This window comes from Canis aureus, chromosome 4, assembly GCF_053574225.1.
Source record: "Canis aureus isolate CA01 chromosome 4, VMU_Caureus_v.1.0, whole genome shotgun sequence".
Taxonomy (NCBI): Eukaryota; Metazoa; Chordata; class Mammalia; order Carnivora; family Canidae; genus Canis; species Canis aureus.
In genome coordinates, this window is record NC_135614.1 from 25,083,685 (window position 1) to 25,096,589 (window position 12,905).

Below are 12,905 nucleotides of genomic sequence, written 5' to 3' on the forward strand. Positions count from 1 at the left end.
GGGAAAACAGCATGAACAGTCCACAGGAAAAAAGTGCCTGGTTATCTTTAAATATGTAGGCTTCTGCCTTCATCTACAAAGTAACCTGATTTGGGAATCAGATAGGAGCCAAAGATCAAGATATGCGGCTGGACTCTGTATGGGATTTGTTCTATCAGAAGTAATAGAACCTCACAGAATATTCCTGAGACGTCTGAACAGTCTTAGCTTAAAATAATTTCTAATTAAAGTTGATAGTATCTGAATCTTTTCTTGGGTAGAACCTAATGAATTATAGGCATTTACATTCTTTCATTCAATATATAAAAGATTGAAAATTACACTGTGGCAGATGGATAGCTTACTATATGACTTCCTGAAAGCACAGAAGGTCAGGAATGTTGATGTTTGTCTAACACCGCCACTCAAGCTTCAACACAATTTTTTACAAAGTAAATCAAGCAAGCAAAAGATTGGTGTGTGTTTTTTTGCAACTTTTTTTTTAATGGAACTTTACTTGAGAATCTCAAGATGATTAATTTACATGTGCTATCTTATTAATATTATAAATACTGGAATGGAAGTATGAATTATATTTCTGTATCCTTAGCAGCTAGCACAGTACTTATCCCTAATAAATATTTGTTTAATGCATGACTGATTAAATGAATATATGAATGAGAAAGAGAAAAGGAGAGAGAAAAAGAATGAAAGGAAGATGAGTGGATGAATGGATGTAGGATCACTTATCCTTTTTAAAAGATTTTATTTATTTATTCATGAGAGACATAGAGAGAGGCAGAGACATTGGCAGAGCAAGAAGCAGGCTCCCTGTGGGGAGCTTGATGTGAGGCTCAATCCCAGGACTTTGGGATCACGACCTGAGGCAAAGGCAGACACTCAACTGCTGAGCCCCCAGGCATCCTTGTCCTTCTTTTAAAGGTGGATAAATGGTAAGAGTTAAAGTGATTCATTGAGGACAGACTGGCAATAAAATGAACATAACCAAGTGTTGTAGATTAAAAATATCCACCACCGCCCCAGTGGCTATATCTTATTGTTTAGGTAGTTCTCAATCCTATCTGCATGTGAAAATCACCTGAAGTACTTTTTTTATAGGATTATCAATGCTCCATCCCTCAATCCTTCCCAGGTGTTTTTCAAAAGGTGGTTCTAACGTGTAGTCAGAGTTGAGAATCACTGTGTTAGGGAGTAATACTTGTTATATTCTTCAAGGTTTAAAAAGAGAGAGAAGCAAAAAGATACATTTGCCAAAACTTGCTTTTGTTCTCCTTCCAAAGCTTTTTGAATTCAGTGTTAGGTGTCTGCTTCACCAAGAATAATGTCTTAGTCTGTTCAGTCTGCTATAACAAAATATTATAGACTGGGTGGCTCAAACAGCAAAAATTTATTTCTCATGGTTCTGGAGGCTCGGAAGTCCAAGATCAGCACATTGGCAGATTTGGTGTCCTGTGAAAACCACTTCCTTGTTCATCAATTGCTCCCTATCTTTTTGCTGTGTCATACATGGCAGAAAGAGCAGGGTGCTCTGGGGTCTCTTATATAAGGACCATTAATCCAATTCATGGGGTTTCCATCATTATGTCCAAACCACCCTTAAAAGGTACCATGACATTGGTTTGCCTAGTGTCCCTATAAAGGCAGGTGAAGTAACACAGAAGTTAAAGTGCAAGAATGCTACACAACACCTTGGGGTGTGTCTAGATAATATACTTTTCCATCAATATCAAAAGCCAATACTCTTCTCATTTGCTTACAAATCTCATGACTCAGCTGAATTTCTTTCAAGCATAAGGATCTTAGCACAAACAAGTAAAAAATAAAAATTATATGAAAGCCAAATTGCATTTTCTTTTCTCCACTACTGCAGGAAAATTTCCCACCAGAGGCCAATTTTAGACTCAGTTTTTAGAGTTGTTACCATTGTCTGAAAATATAAGATCCGTGAAGGCAGGTGTATTTTGTTTTTTTGTTTGTTCTTTTACTGCTCATTCCCGTAGAATATAGACTTCTATGTTCATAGTATATATTTGATGAATATTTATTGAATGAGTAAGTACTGTGGTTTAGGTATTGAATGGTGGTTTCCAATTTTCAAACATTGAAAAATTCTGTGGTGACTCTTATGTATATATGTATGTGTGTCTGTAATCTCTATGCCCAATATGGGGCTTGAACTCACCACCCTGAGATCAAGAGTTGCATACACTATAGACTGAGCCAGCCAGTCTATACCCCATGGTAACTTTTTAAGAACTTCATTATCATTATTATGAGTGTCTAGAATGAGTATTGGAATATATCGTTGTTATTTTAGTCTCCTCAATATCATTTCCTCCTCTCTTCTTCAGGTGGTAAACCCCTCTTTTCTATCGGGAACCAACTCAAGGTAGACTCTGTCCTCCCTGGCCAGACCTGTTCCATCAGAAAATTATATCTCTTATTCACTCCCACTTAATCCCCTCCACAGTTTGGTTCCGTTTTTTTTTTTTTTTTTTTTTAAGATTTTATTTACTTATTAAAGAGAGACACACACACAGAGAGAGAGAGAGAGAGAGAGAGGCAGAGACATAGGCAGAGGGAGAAGCAGGCTCCATGCAGGGAGCCCAATGTGGGACTGGATCTTGGAACTCCAGGATTACACCCTGAGCCTAAGGCAGATGCTCAACCACTGAACCACCCAGGTGTCCCCATAGTTTGGTTTCTAATTAATGTTAGGACAATCAGTCTGCCCTGCAATTTTTCTGCTGGAGCAATAGGAGAGATTGTCTCTATCTGCTGGACTTAATTGTGGATACCTTTTTGGAGTCTGGAGTCAGCAACAGTCATCTTTCCCATTTTGTCACTAGGACCTTTATGTACCAGTACACCAATTAGAGGCAAACAGAATTGAAAGATGGAGAAAGAGAGAGGTTAAAGTGCAAGGATCAATAAACAATAAGCTTTAAATATATATATATATATCAGTAAACAATTATATATATATTTTAATAGAAATATCCTGTCATTTCTGATTAGAAATATCCTTTTTGTCTTTTCTGATTATGAAATTGATAAGATAGTCATTGTAAAAAATTCAGAAAATACAAAAAAAAAACTGAAGGAAATTAAAATTATATTTAGTTCAACACCTGATGCAGACTCAATCCCAGGACCCTGGGTTCACAACCTGAGCCAAAGACAGATGCTCAGTCATTGAGCCACTCAGGTGCCCCTGAAAATGATATTTTTGATACATATCTTTTCTTATTCTTTTTTAAAAAAAATTTTTATTTATTTCTTCAGAAGAGACACAAAGAGAGAGAGGCAGAGACACAGGCAGAAGGAGGAGAAGCAGGCGTCATGAGGGAGCCCGATGTGGAACTCAATCCGGGGACTCCAGGATCATGCCCTGGGCCAAAGGCAGACGGTCAACCACTGAGCCACCCAGGTGTCCTGATACATATCTTTCAATACATATATGCATGTTAGTACTTTTTTTTCTTATGTTAAACAAAAGTGAGATCATGTTTTTTATAAACTCCTTTGATCAATTTATGTGTTATAAATATCTCTCCATGGGAACGCCTGGGTGGCTCAGTGGTTGAACATCGCCTTCAGCTCAGGGCGTGACCCCGGAGTGTGGGGATCTAGTCCCACATCGGGCTCCCTGCATAGAGCCTGCTTCTCCCTCTGCCTCTTTCTGTGTGTCACTCATGAATAAATAAATGAAATCTTTAAAAAAAAAAAATCTCTCCATGTCAGTAAAGATAGATTACTCATTATTTTTAATGACTATATAATATTCTATATAGGTGTCTGCTTTACCAAGAATAATGTCTTAGTCTGTTCAGTCTGCTATCACAAAATATTATAGACTGGGTGGCTCAAACAGCAAAAATTTATTTGTCATGGTTCTGGAGGCTCGGAAGTCCAAGTATTCCATTGTGTAAGTTAATTATAGTTTACTTACCCACCCTTGTTGCTGCAGATAGTTCTTAAAAGCTTTTGACTGTTTTCTGAAAAAGCACTAAAGCTGACATTTACTGATTTCTTATCACTTCTCCTTCAGAGTCTCCTTATTCTAAATTTTCCCAGCATAATTTTAACAGTTGTAGATTATTAGTTAACATGGGGGTGGAGCAAGCAGACTTTCTCTGAGCTATAGAAAGTATAAAAAGTAGTACTTTTGCAACTGTGAGATATTTCTTACCAAAATTTTAGCTTATTAATTTCATAGAGATGAAGAATAAGCATCATGTCCCTGGTGTTTAATGAATCTCTTGGCTGGTTTTCAGATTCATTCAAAAATAGTGTTTACATAAATGCCTGTGGCATAATATTTTGGTGCTGACTGTACCACTCCCCGGTGACTACCAAATCTCTAATTATAAGGGTGTGGTTATTCAGTGGCCTGAACAAACCCAGTTCCAAAGCAGACATCATTTATGTTTTATTAAGATAACAAAAACAAGGTTCAGCTACCGGAAATGAAGTAATTACAGTGATCTAGAAAATGTATAAATATCCAGTGTAAAGAAACATGACAAATCACAGGTAGAAGATATATGTTTTATCAGCAAGAGTTTATAAAGCAAGATGAGAAAATTAAATCATATCTCAAAGGAAACATACAAACGAAGAACCCTTGGATACTCTTGACATTCTTTCTAACATGGCCAGCTTCTTTTGAAATGGGAGCCAATTATAACAGAAACCAAGATTATAATAAAATATCTTTGATAGAATCATTTTGAAGAAGAAATGTAGGGCACATAAAGCTGTTTTTGTGAGTTCCCACTCATGCCTTATGCTTCCCATTTACAAAGAACAGCTCTGTTGCTATTGGGCAAGTCCCGTTTCCAGGTTATTTTTGGAGGGCTAACGCCTTTGTCACATAATAAAAAAACTTAAACATTGTTAGGAACAACTGCAAATAAAACTCTGAAGAGCTATCATAGACTACTAGGAAAATACTTCAAATTGAATATTTATGCTACCTTTCATCTGAGTCATACTCATATATTAAAGAGAAGCTGGTGTAGTAGAGCCATGCAGAGAACATTTAAAAGCATAAAAGCTTAGTAGTTCTTGTTGACATTTAATTTTTACTCTCCTCTGCATCCTTTATTGAGATATAATTGGCAATTTTAAAATTGTAGAGGGACACCAGGGGCTTAGTCATTAAGTGTCCATCTCTTGATATTGGCTCAGGTTATGATCTCAGGGTTGTGTGATCAAGCCCTGCTCTGGGCATGGAAACCGCCTAAGATTTTCTCTCTCCCTCTCCAACTGTCCCTCTCTCCCCACTCCCCCACTCTCTATCTCTCAAAAATTTTTTTTACATATTTAAGATGTACAGTTTGGTTTGATATATGTATACATTGTTAAATAATCATCACAGTCAAGATAATTAACATAATCTATCACTTCACCTAATTACCTTTTGGGTGCATATGTGGTGACAACACTTAAGATCTATACTCTTAACAAAGTTCAAATGTAACCAATTTCAAATAGTTACATTGTTGCACATCAGAGCTTCACAACTTATTCATCTTGTATAAGTGAAATTTTGTATCCCTTGACAGTATTTCCCCATTTCCCTCTTCATGCAGCCCCAAACAACCACCATTCTCCTTTCTGTTTCAGTTTAATTATTTTAGATTCCACATATAAGTGAGATGAAGCAGTATCTGTCTTTCTGAATCTGGCTTATCTCCCCTAGCTAATATCCTTCAGGTTCATCCATGTTGTTGCAAACGGCAAGATTTTCTTCTTTTTTTAAGGCTGAATATTGTTTCATTGTCTATATATACACCATCTTTATCCATTCATCCATCGATGAACATTTACATTGTTTCCATATCTTGGATATCATGAATAACGCTGAAATGAATACAGGTATGAAAATTCCACTTAAGTACCAAAAAATATTTATCATAATTAGACTATAGAGGCTCTCAACTTCTCTCAATTTTTTTTTAATAGGCTCCAAGCCTAGCATGGAGTTCAGTGTTCGACTTGAACTCATGATGGTGAGATTAAGACCTGAGCTAAGATCAAGAATCAGACACTTAAAAAAAAAAAAAAGAATCACTTAACCAACTGAGCCACCCAAGCGCTCCAACTTCTCTAAATTTTTGTATGGTTTCTTAGAATTATATTATTTTTGAAGAATAAATAAATTTGAGAAAGAAAATCTTAACTTTTAGGAGGCTCTAAGTGATACTTAGACAAATCAATGTATGTGGAAAATAACTTAAATTAGAACAATGATTACAGGGGGAATCCCTGGGTGGCTCAGCGGTTTGGCGCCTGCCTCGAGTCCCGCATCGGGCTCCCTGCATGGAGCCTGCTTCTCCCTCTGCCTGTGTCTCTGCCTCTCTCTCTGTGTCTCTCATGAATAAATAAAATCTTTATATATATAAAAAAAAAAAACGAGTACAAGTAATCGTAAAATTGTTCACAATGTTTAGGATTAAGTTTCAGAAGCATTGTGAAAGGTTTATTGTAAGATATAAAATATATATTTAAAAGCATGTAAATTTATATCTTAATCACTTGAGTTTTACATTCTTTGTATTTATTTGCTTCAAAGAGAAATATTTCTTCTTCCAAATCACAAAATAGCCTCCCAAAGAGAACTTTGCATATTTGTTTTTGTTACTCTTAAGTCTTCTTCTTCTTCTTCTTCTTCTTCTTCTTCTTCTTCTTCTTCTTCTAAGATTTTATTTACTTATTCATAGAGACAGAGAGGCAGAGGCACAGGGAGAAGCAGGCATCATACAGACAGCCTGACATGGGACTCAATCCAGGGTCTCCAGGATCACGCCCCTGGGCTGCAGGCGGCGTTAAACCACTGCACCACCGGGGCTGCCCTTCTTTTTCTTTTTTTTAAGTAGGCTCCATACCCAGTGTGGAGATCAATGCAGGGCTTGAACTCATGGCCTGAGATCAGGAGTTGGATGCTTAACCAACGGAGCTACATAGGTGCCTCTGCCACTCTTAAGTTCATCCAAATTCTGAGACCTAAAAGTACTTCAGACAAGCCTATAGAATTCACTAAAATGAGTTAACTTTATATACTTCTTTCTTTATAACTTTATATACTTCTTTATTTATATTAATAATTACTAATATAATTAGTAATATTAGGGAAGTAACTATTGTTCTTTCAATAGGGAAATGATTGTCATTACTACCAAAGTCTTTGTAACAGGTACAATGATTCAGAACTTGATCTGTGGGAATAGGAATGAAGTAATAGTTGAGACATTTTAAAATTATAAATAGGGTAAAACCAATGGAATATAATAATATACCAAAGCTACTGTATTACAATAGGGAAGTACAAGTAAAAACAAATAGCCTAGTGCAGAAATAGTCTATTATACATTGGAGTTTAAGTTGTAATGTGGGGGGTGTTGTGCTGTGGGAAAGAGAGATGGATTTGTAAACCCTGGAGCAAGGATCTGCATACCCGAGGCCTGCTGTGTGGAGATCCTGGGTGAAGCCACCGTCACCATGTCTGACCCAGAGGGAAAACCTTCAACTGAGGACTTGGGGGATAAGAAGGAAGGAGAGGAGATCCCTGGGTGGCGCAGCGGTTTAGCGCCTGCCTTTGGCCCAGGGCGTGATCCTGGAGACCCGGGATCGAATCCCACGTTGGGCTCCCGGTGCATGGAGCCTGCTTCTCCCTCTGCCTGTGTCTCTGCCTCTCTCTCTCTCTCTCTGTGACTATCATAAATAAATAAAAATTAAAAAAAATTTAAAAAGAAGGAAGGAGAATACATTAAACTCAAAATCATTGGACAGGATAGCAGTGAGATTCATTTCAAAGTGAAATGACAACACATCTCAAGAAACTCAAAGAATCATACTAAGACAGAGAGTTCCAATGAATTCACTCAGGTTTCTCTTTGAAGGTCAGAGAATTGCTGATAATCACACTCCAAAAGAACTGGGAATGGAGGAAGAAGATGTGATTGAAGTTTATCAGGAACAAACAGGGGGTCATTGAATGATTTAGATATTCTTTTTATTTTTTTCTTTACCCTCAATCCTTTTTTATTTTTAAAAGTAGTTCTTTTGTAATGTGGTGTTCAAAATGGAATTGAAAAAAAAAAAGGAAAAAAAGGAAAAAGACGAAAAAAAGAACAACAACAACAAAAAAAAAAAAAACAAAATGGAATTGAAAACTGGCACCCCATCTCTTTAAAACATTTGGTAATTTGAATTCTAGTGCCCATTATTCATTATCACTTGTTTTCATTGCGATGATTTTTGGTGATCAAACCTCAGCCCCCTTCATATTGCCCTTTCCTTTTTAAAAATTACATATGTGCACAGAGAGGCCACCTTTTCCAGGACTGTGCATTTTCAGGCTTGTGATAAATAAGATCGACCAGTATAAGTGCTCATGATGACTTTCCAGTTGGCCCTGAAGTTCTAGCATATGATTACTTCACTACTGGACTATGACTTTCAGTGGGAGATGGAAGTTTTTCAGAGAACTGAACTGTGGGAAAATGACCTTTCCTTAACTTGAAGCTTCTTTTAAAATTTGAGAATCTGGACCAAAAGAAGAGAAATATCAGGCTGGAGTCGAGAAGACAGAGATGGTGAGAGTAAATGACTAAGTCCAAAGATGGCTTCACTGAAGAGAAAGCATTTTAAGATAAAAGTCTTGTCAGAAGATCCCAGAAAAGTTCTAATTTTCATTAGCAGTTAATAAAGTTATTCATGCAAAAGTGTATTCAACAAAACACTGCTCTTTTTTATTTTATTTGTACTTTTTGGCCTGAGATATGGGTTTTAAATGGACATTGTACCAGCTTCATTAAAATAAACAAAATATTTGTAAAAACCGTAAAACAAACAAATAAATAAATTATAATGTGGGGAGCAGGGTGCCTGGGTGGTGCAGTTGGTTAAGCATCCCACTGGGTTTTGGCTCAGGGTTTCAGCTAAAGTTGTGATCTCAGGGTTGTGAGATTAAGCCCTGAGTTGGGTTCCATATCCATTGTGAGTCTACTTGGGATTCTCTCTCCCTCTGCCCCTCCTGCTTGGGCTCTCTTTCTCTCACTCTCAATAAATCAAGTAAATCTTTAAAAAAAAAAAAAAGTGTAATACAGAGTATTTCACAAGTCAGTCAAGAAAGTAAGAACCATTCCAAAACAGTTATCTATTGGGATGCTTAGGTGGCTCAGCAGTTGAGCATCTGCCTTTGGCTCAGGGTGTTATCCGGAATCCTGGGATTGAGTCCTGCATCAAGCTCCCTGCAGGGAGCCTGCTTCTCCCTCTGCATGTGTCTCTGCCTGTGTCTCTTCCTTTCTCTGTCTCTCATGAATAAATAAAATCTTTTTAAAAAATGGTTATCAATCTATCTACTTATTTAAGATTTTGTTTTTAAGTAATCTCTACACCCAGCATGGGGCTTGAATTTAACAACTCTGAGATCAAGAGTAGCATGCTCCAGCAACTGACCCAGCCAGGTGCCCCCAGAATGGTTATCAATTTAGAAAAAAATAGGTTAAGGGGCACCTGGATGGCTCAGTCAGTTAAGCATCTGACTTAGGCTTAGGCCATGATCTCAGAGTCCTGGCATCAAGCCGCATGTCAGGCTCTATGGTCAGTATGGAGTCCACTTCTGCCTCTCTCTCTCTCTCTTTCTCTCTCTCCCTCCCCCCTTCTGTCCTTCCCTCTGTTTGTCCTCTCTCTCTTTCTCTCAAATAAATAAATAAAAACTTTAAAAAAGAAAAATTATTTTAGACCATCTTCTTTTTGAAAGAACTTTTGAGAGAGGGAAAAAAAAAAACATGTTAGAGAGTACAAGTGGTTGAGAGGAAGAGACAGCTGCCCATCCAGCAGAGAGCCTGATGTTGGGCTTGATTCCAGACCCTGGGCTCATGACTTGAGCTGAAGGCAGCTGCTTAAGCAACTGTGCCAGGTTGCTAAGGTGCCCATCATCCAGGTGCCCCTAGCCCATCATCTTATCTTCTCATCAAAATAAATTTCAGATGAATTAAAGAGTAGGTATAAAATGTTAAACAATGGAAAAATCAGAAGAAAATAGATCAGAATATGTAATAAGCTTCTGGGTGATGATTATTTTATATTCTTGGCAGCAATTTTTTTTTAAATCAAAGGAAAAATGATTTTGTTTTAAGGTAACCAAAATGGAAAAAAAAAAAAAAAGGTAACCAAAATGAATAGGCAACAAGAGAATGGGAAAATGTCTGCAAAAACTACCAAATTTAAGGGACTGTTATCTTTCTTATATAAAGAAATTCATACAAATTGATACAAGCACATTAAACCTCAAAGAAATGTGTAGTAAAGACGTAATATTAGTGAGCAAAATGAAAAAAATATCGTTTCACTAGTAATCAAAGAAATGCAAACTAATAAAGTATCCATTTTCACTTAGGAACACAGTAAATATTTTGAACAATCATATTGAGTAAGTCAGGGCACAAGGAACAGTTACTTTCATACATCACCAAAGTCTTGATAAACCCATAAATCATCAAAATGTTCCTCTTCTTTTACTCAGTAGCTGTACATCCTCACATCCATAAATACATCTGGGGAAATAAGACTAATGCTCAAACCAAGTGATTCTGCTAAATATGAAGTCTTACTGTCTTATGCAAAACAACTTTGAGAAAACATTATGAATAAAAAAGATTGAGCTTTGAACCAAAAGCCAGTGGGGGAGAGTGGGAAATGAAGAATGAATATATTTAAGGAATAGAAAAAAAGAACAGGGGGATGCCTGGGTGGCTCAGCGGTTTAGCACCTGCCTTTGGCCCAGGGCGTGATCCTGGAGTCCCGGGATTGAGTCCCACATCGGGCTCCCTGCATGGAGCCTGCTTCTCCCTCCTCCTGTATCTCTGCCTTTCTCTCTCTCTCTCTCTCTATGTCTATCATAAATAAATAAATAAAATAAATCTTTAAAAAGAAAAAAAGAACACTTTTGGAACTGTTTAGAATCAGTCAAGTAGAAAAATTCAAGGAGGGGCAGCCCGGGTGGCCCAGCGGTTTAGCGCCGCCTTCAACCCAGGGCCTGATCCTGGAGACCCAGGATCAAGTCCCACGTCGGGCTCCCTGCGTGGAGCCTGCTCCTCCCTCTGCCTGTGTCTCTGCCTCTCTCTTTCTCTGTCTCTCATGAATAAATAAATAAAATCTTTAAAAATAAAAAATATATCATTTAAAAAAAAGAAAAATTCAAGGAAAATTGGGGTTCAAAGACGTATTTTTCAGTCTTTGTCATTTCCATGTTTCTGGTTTTATTTTTTTGCCACATTTGTAATTAATATACATATTAGTATTCCTGCTTCTCTTGAAAAATGAATCACTAAATATGTGAGCTTTTTCATTGTTGTCTGTTATACATACACACACATATGAAACACCTTTTCCCTCCTAAACTGTCTCCCTCACTGTTATCCTCAATAACCCGGTTATATTGCATTCCTTGGATTCCAGCTTCATTTTTTGTAAAATAAAAATGACAAAACTAAACTGTGCTGTTTTTCTAGCTGTCTCACAGGAATAATTAGATAGTGTCTTTAGTATCCTTGAGGTTTTCTTTTTTATCAGGCCTGACAATAAGCTATAAGATTCTTAATACAAGAAAATTTCACAGATAGGCAGTCACTACTCACGACATTGACTAGTCTCCACTTTCTCCTCATCCCTTGTAATATCAGATATACAAATAACCCATCCAAAGCTGTTAATCTCCTCTGTTAACAGTTTATAATTTGCTCCAGGTTTATTCTATTAAGGCATTGATTGACCTTAGATGCTAATCTTTTCCAGCAATTCCTAGTTTAGTCAATCATGAAGGCCTTTCTTTCTCTGTGTGGAATCTCCTTGCTTCTGCCTCCTTCTGCAATTTCCTCAGTCCCCGACCCTCCCTCACCAGAACAGGGAAAACCTCTTGTGTAACCATAATACAATACTCTGTGTGCAGTGCCTGTACCTGTGTGTATTTACAAGGTATGTAACAGTTTGCTCATCCCCTATCATTCATTGCCCTCAAAGCTATAACTAAATTTCCACTTATTGATTTAACCAGCTCTGGGACAGGAAAAGGGTGGGGGAGATCCCTTATTTGTAGCTTTTGCCAATTTCTGTATTGTAAATACTCATACCATGGCCAATTTGAAGTTCCTGACATAGCATCACTGAACAGAGTTGGGAAGAGATGCACAGTAGCACACCATTATACAGTATTTCTGTCATACGGATACAGCAAACACGAATTCAAGGGCACAGAAAATGGTAAAATGTAGGAAAATAATTAGGAAGTGATGAATTTTAAGTACTTTTACCTTTATTTTTAATTACCAGCTATAAGTGTATATAACAAGTTTAATAAGCAGCTATGTTTAACACCTGGCTTGCAGTATCCCAAAAATTTAGCAGTTGGTTCTTGCTAGCTAGTACAAGGTAGCTGTAGCACATCAATGATTTTTAACCTTGTCCCAGAGTCTAGAATCACACCCTAATTGAATAACTCCAACGAGTCAATCCTGTATTTAGAACAACTCTGATCTCAAATACACAGAAACTAGATTCAGATTAGATTATTGGCATTCACTGAACATTTCCATTGTACTAGGGCCATGGGAACACAAAGAAGGTTAGGACTCCTCCCACATTCTTCCCTATATCAATAAAGAGCATCTCCATTTTCCAGTTTTTCAGGAAAAAACTCTTTAAAAAAAATAAAGATTTTATTTACTCATGAGACACAGAGAGAGAGAGAGAGAGAGAGAGGCAGAGACACAGGCAGAGGGAGAAGCAGGCTCCATGCAGGGAGCCCAACATGGGACTCATTCCCAGGTCTCTAGGATAACGCCCGGGACTGAAGGCAGGAGCTAAACCACTGAGCCACCGGGCTGCCCAGGACA

General features: G+C 37.5%; 1 long non-coding RNA gene and 1 pseudogene across 2 annotated transcripts in view; one reads left to right on the top strand and one right to left on the bottom strand.

The window, feature by feature from the left end:
• Nucleotides 1-12,905, bottom strand: part of LOC144311833 (uncharacterized) — a 46,589-nt gene that overhangs the window by 32,164 nt on the left and 1,520 nt on the right. The window lies entirely within an intron of this gene.
• LOC144311832 (small ubiquitin-related modifier 1-like) lies at nt 7,507-8,052 on the top strand (annotated as a pseudogene).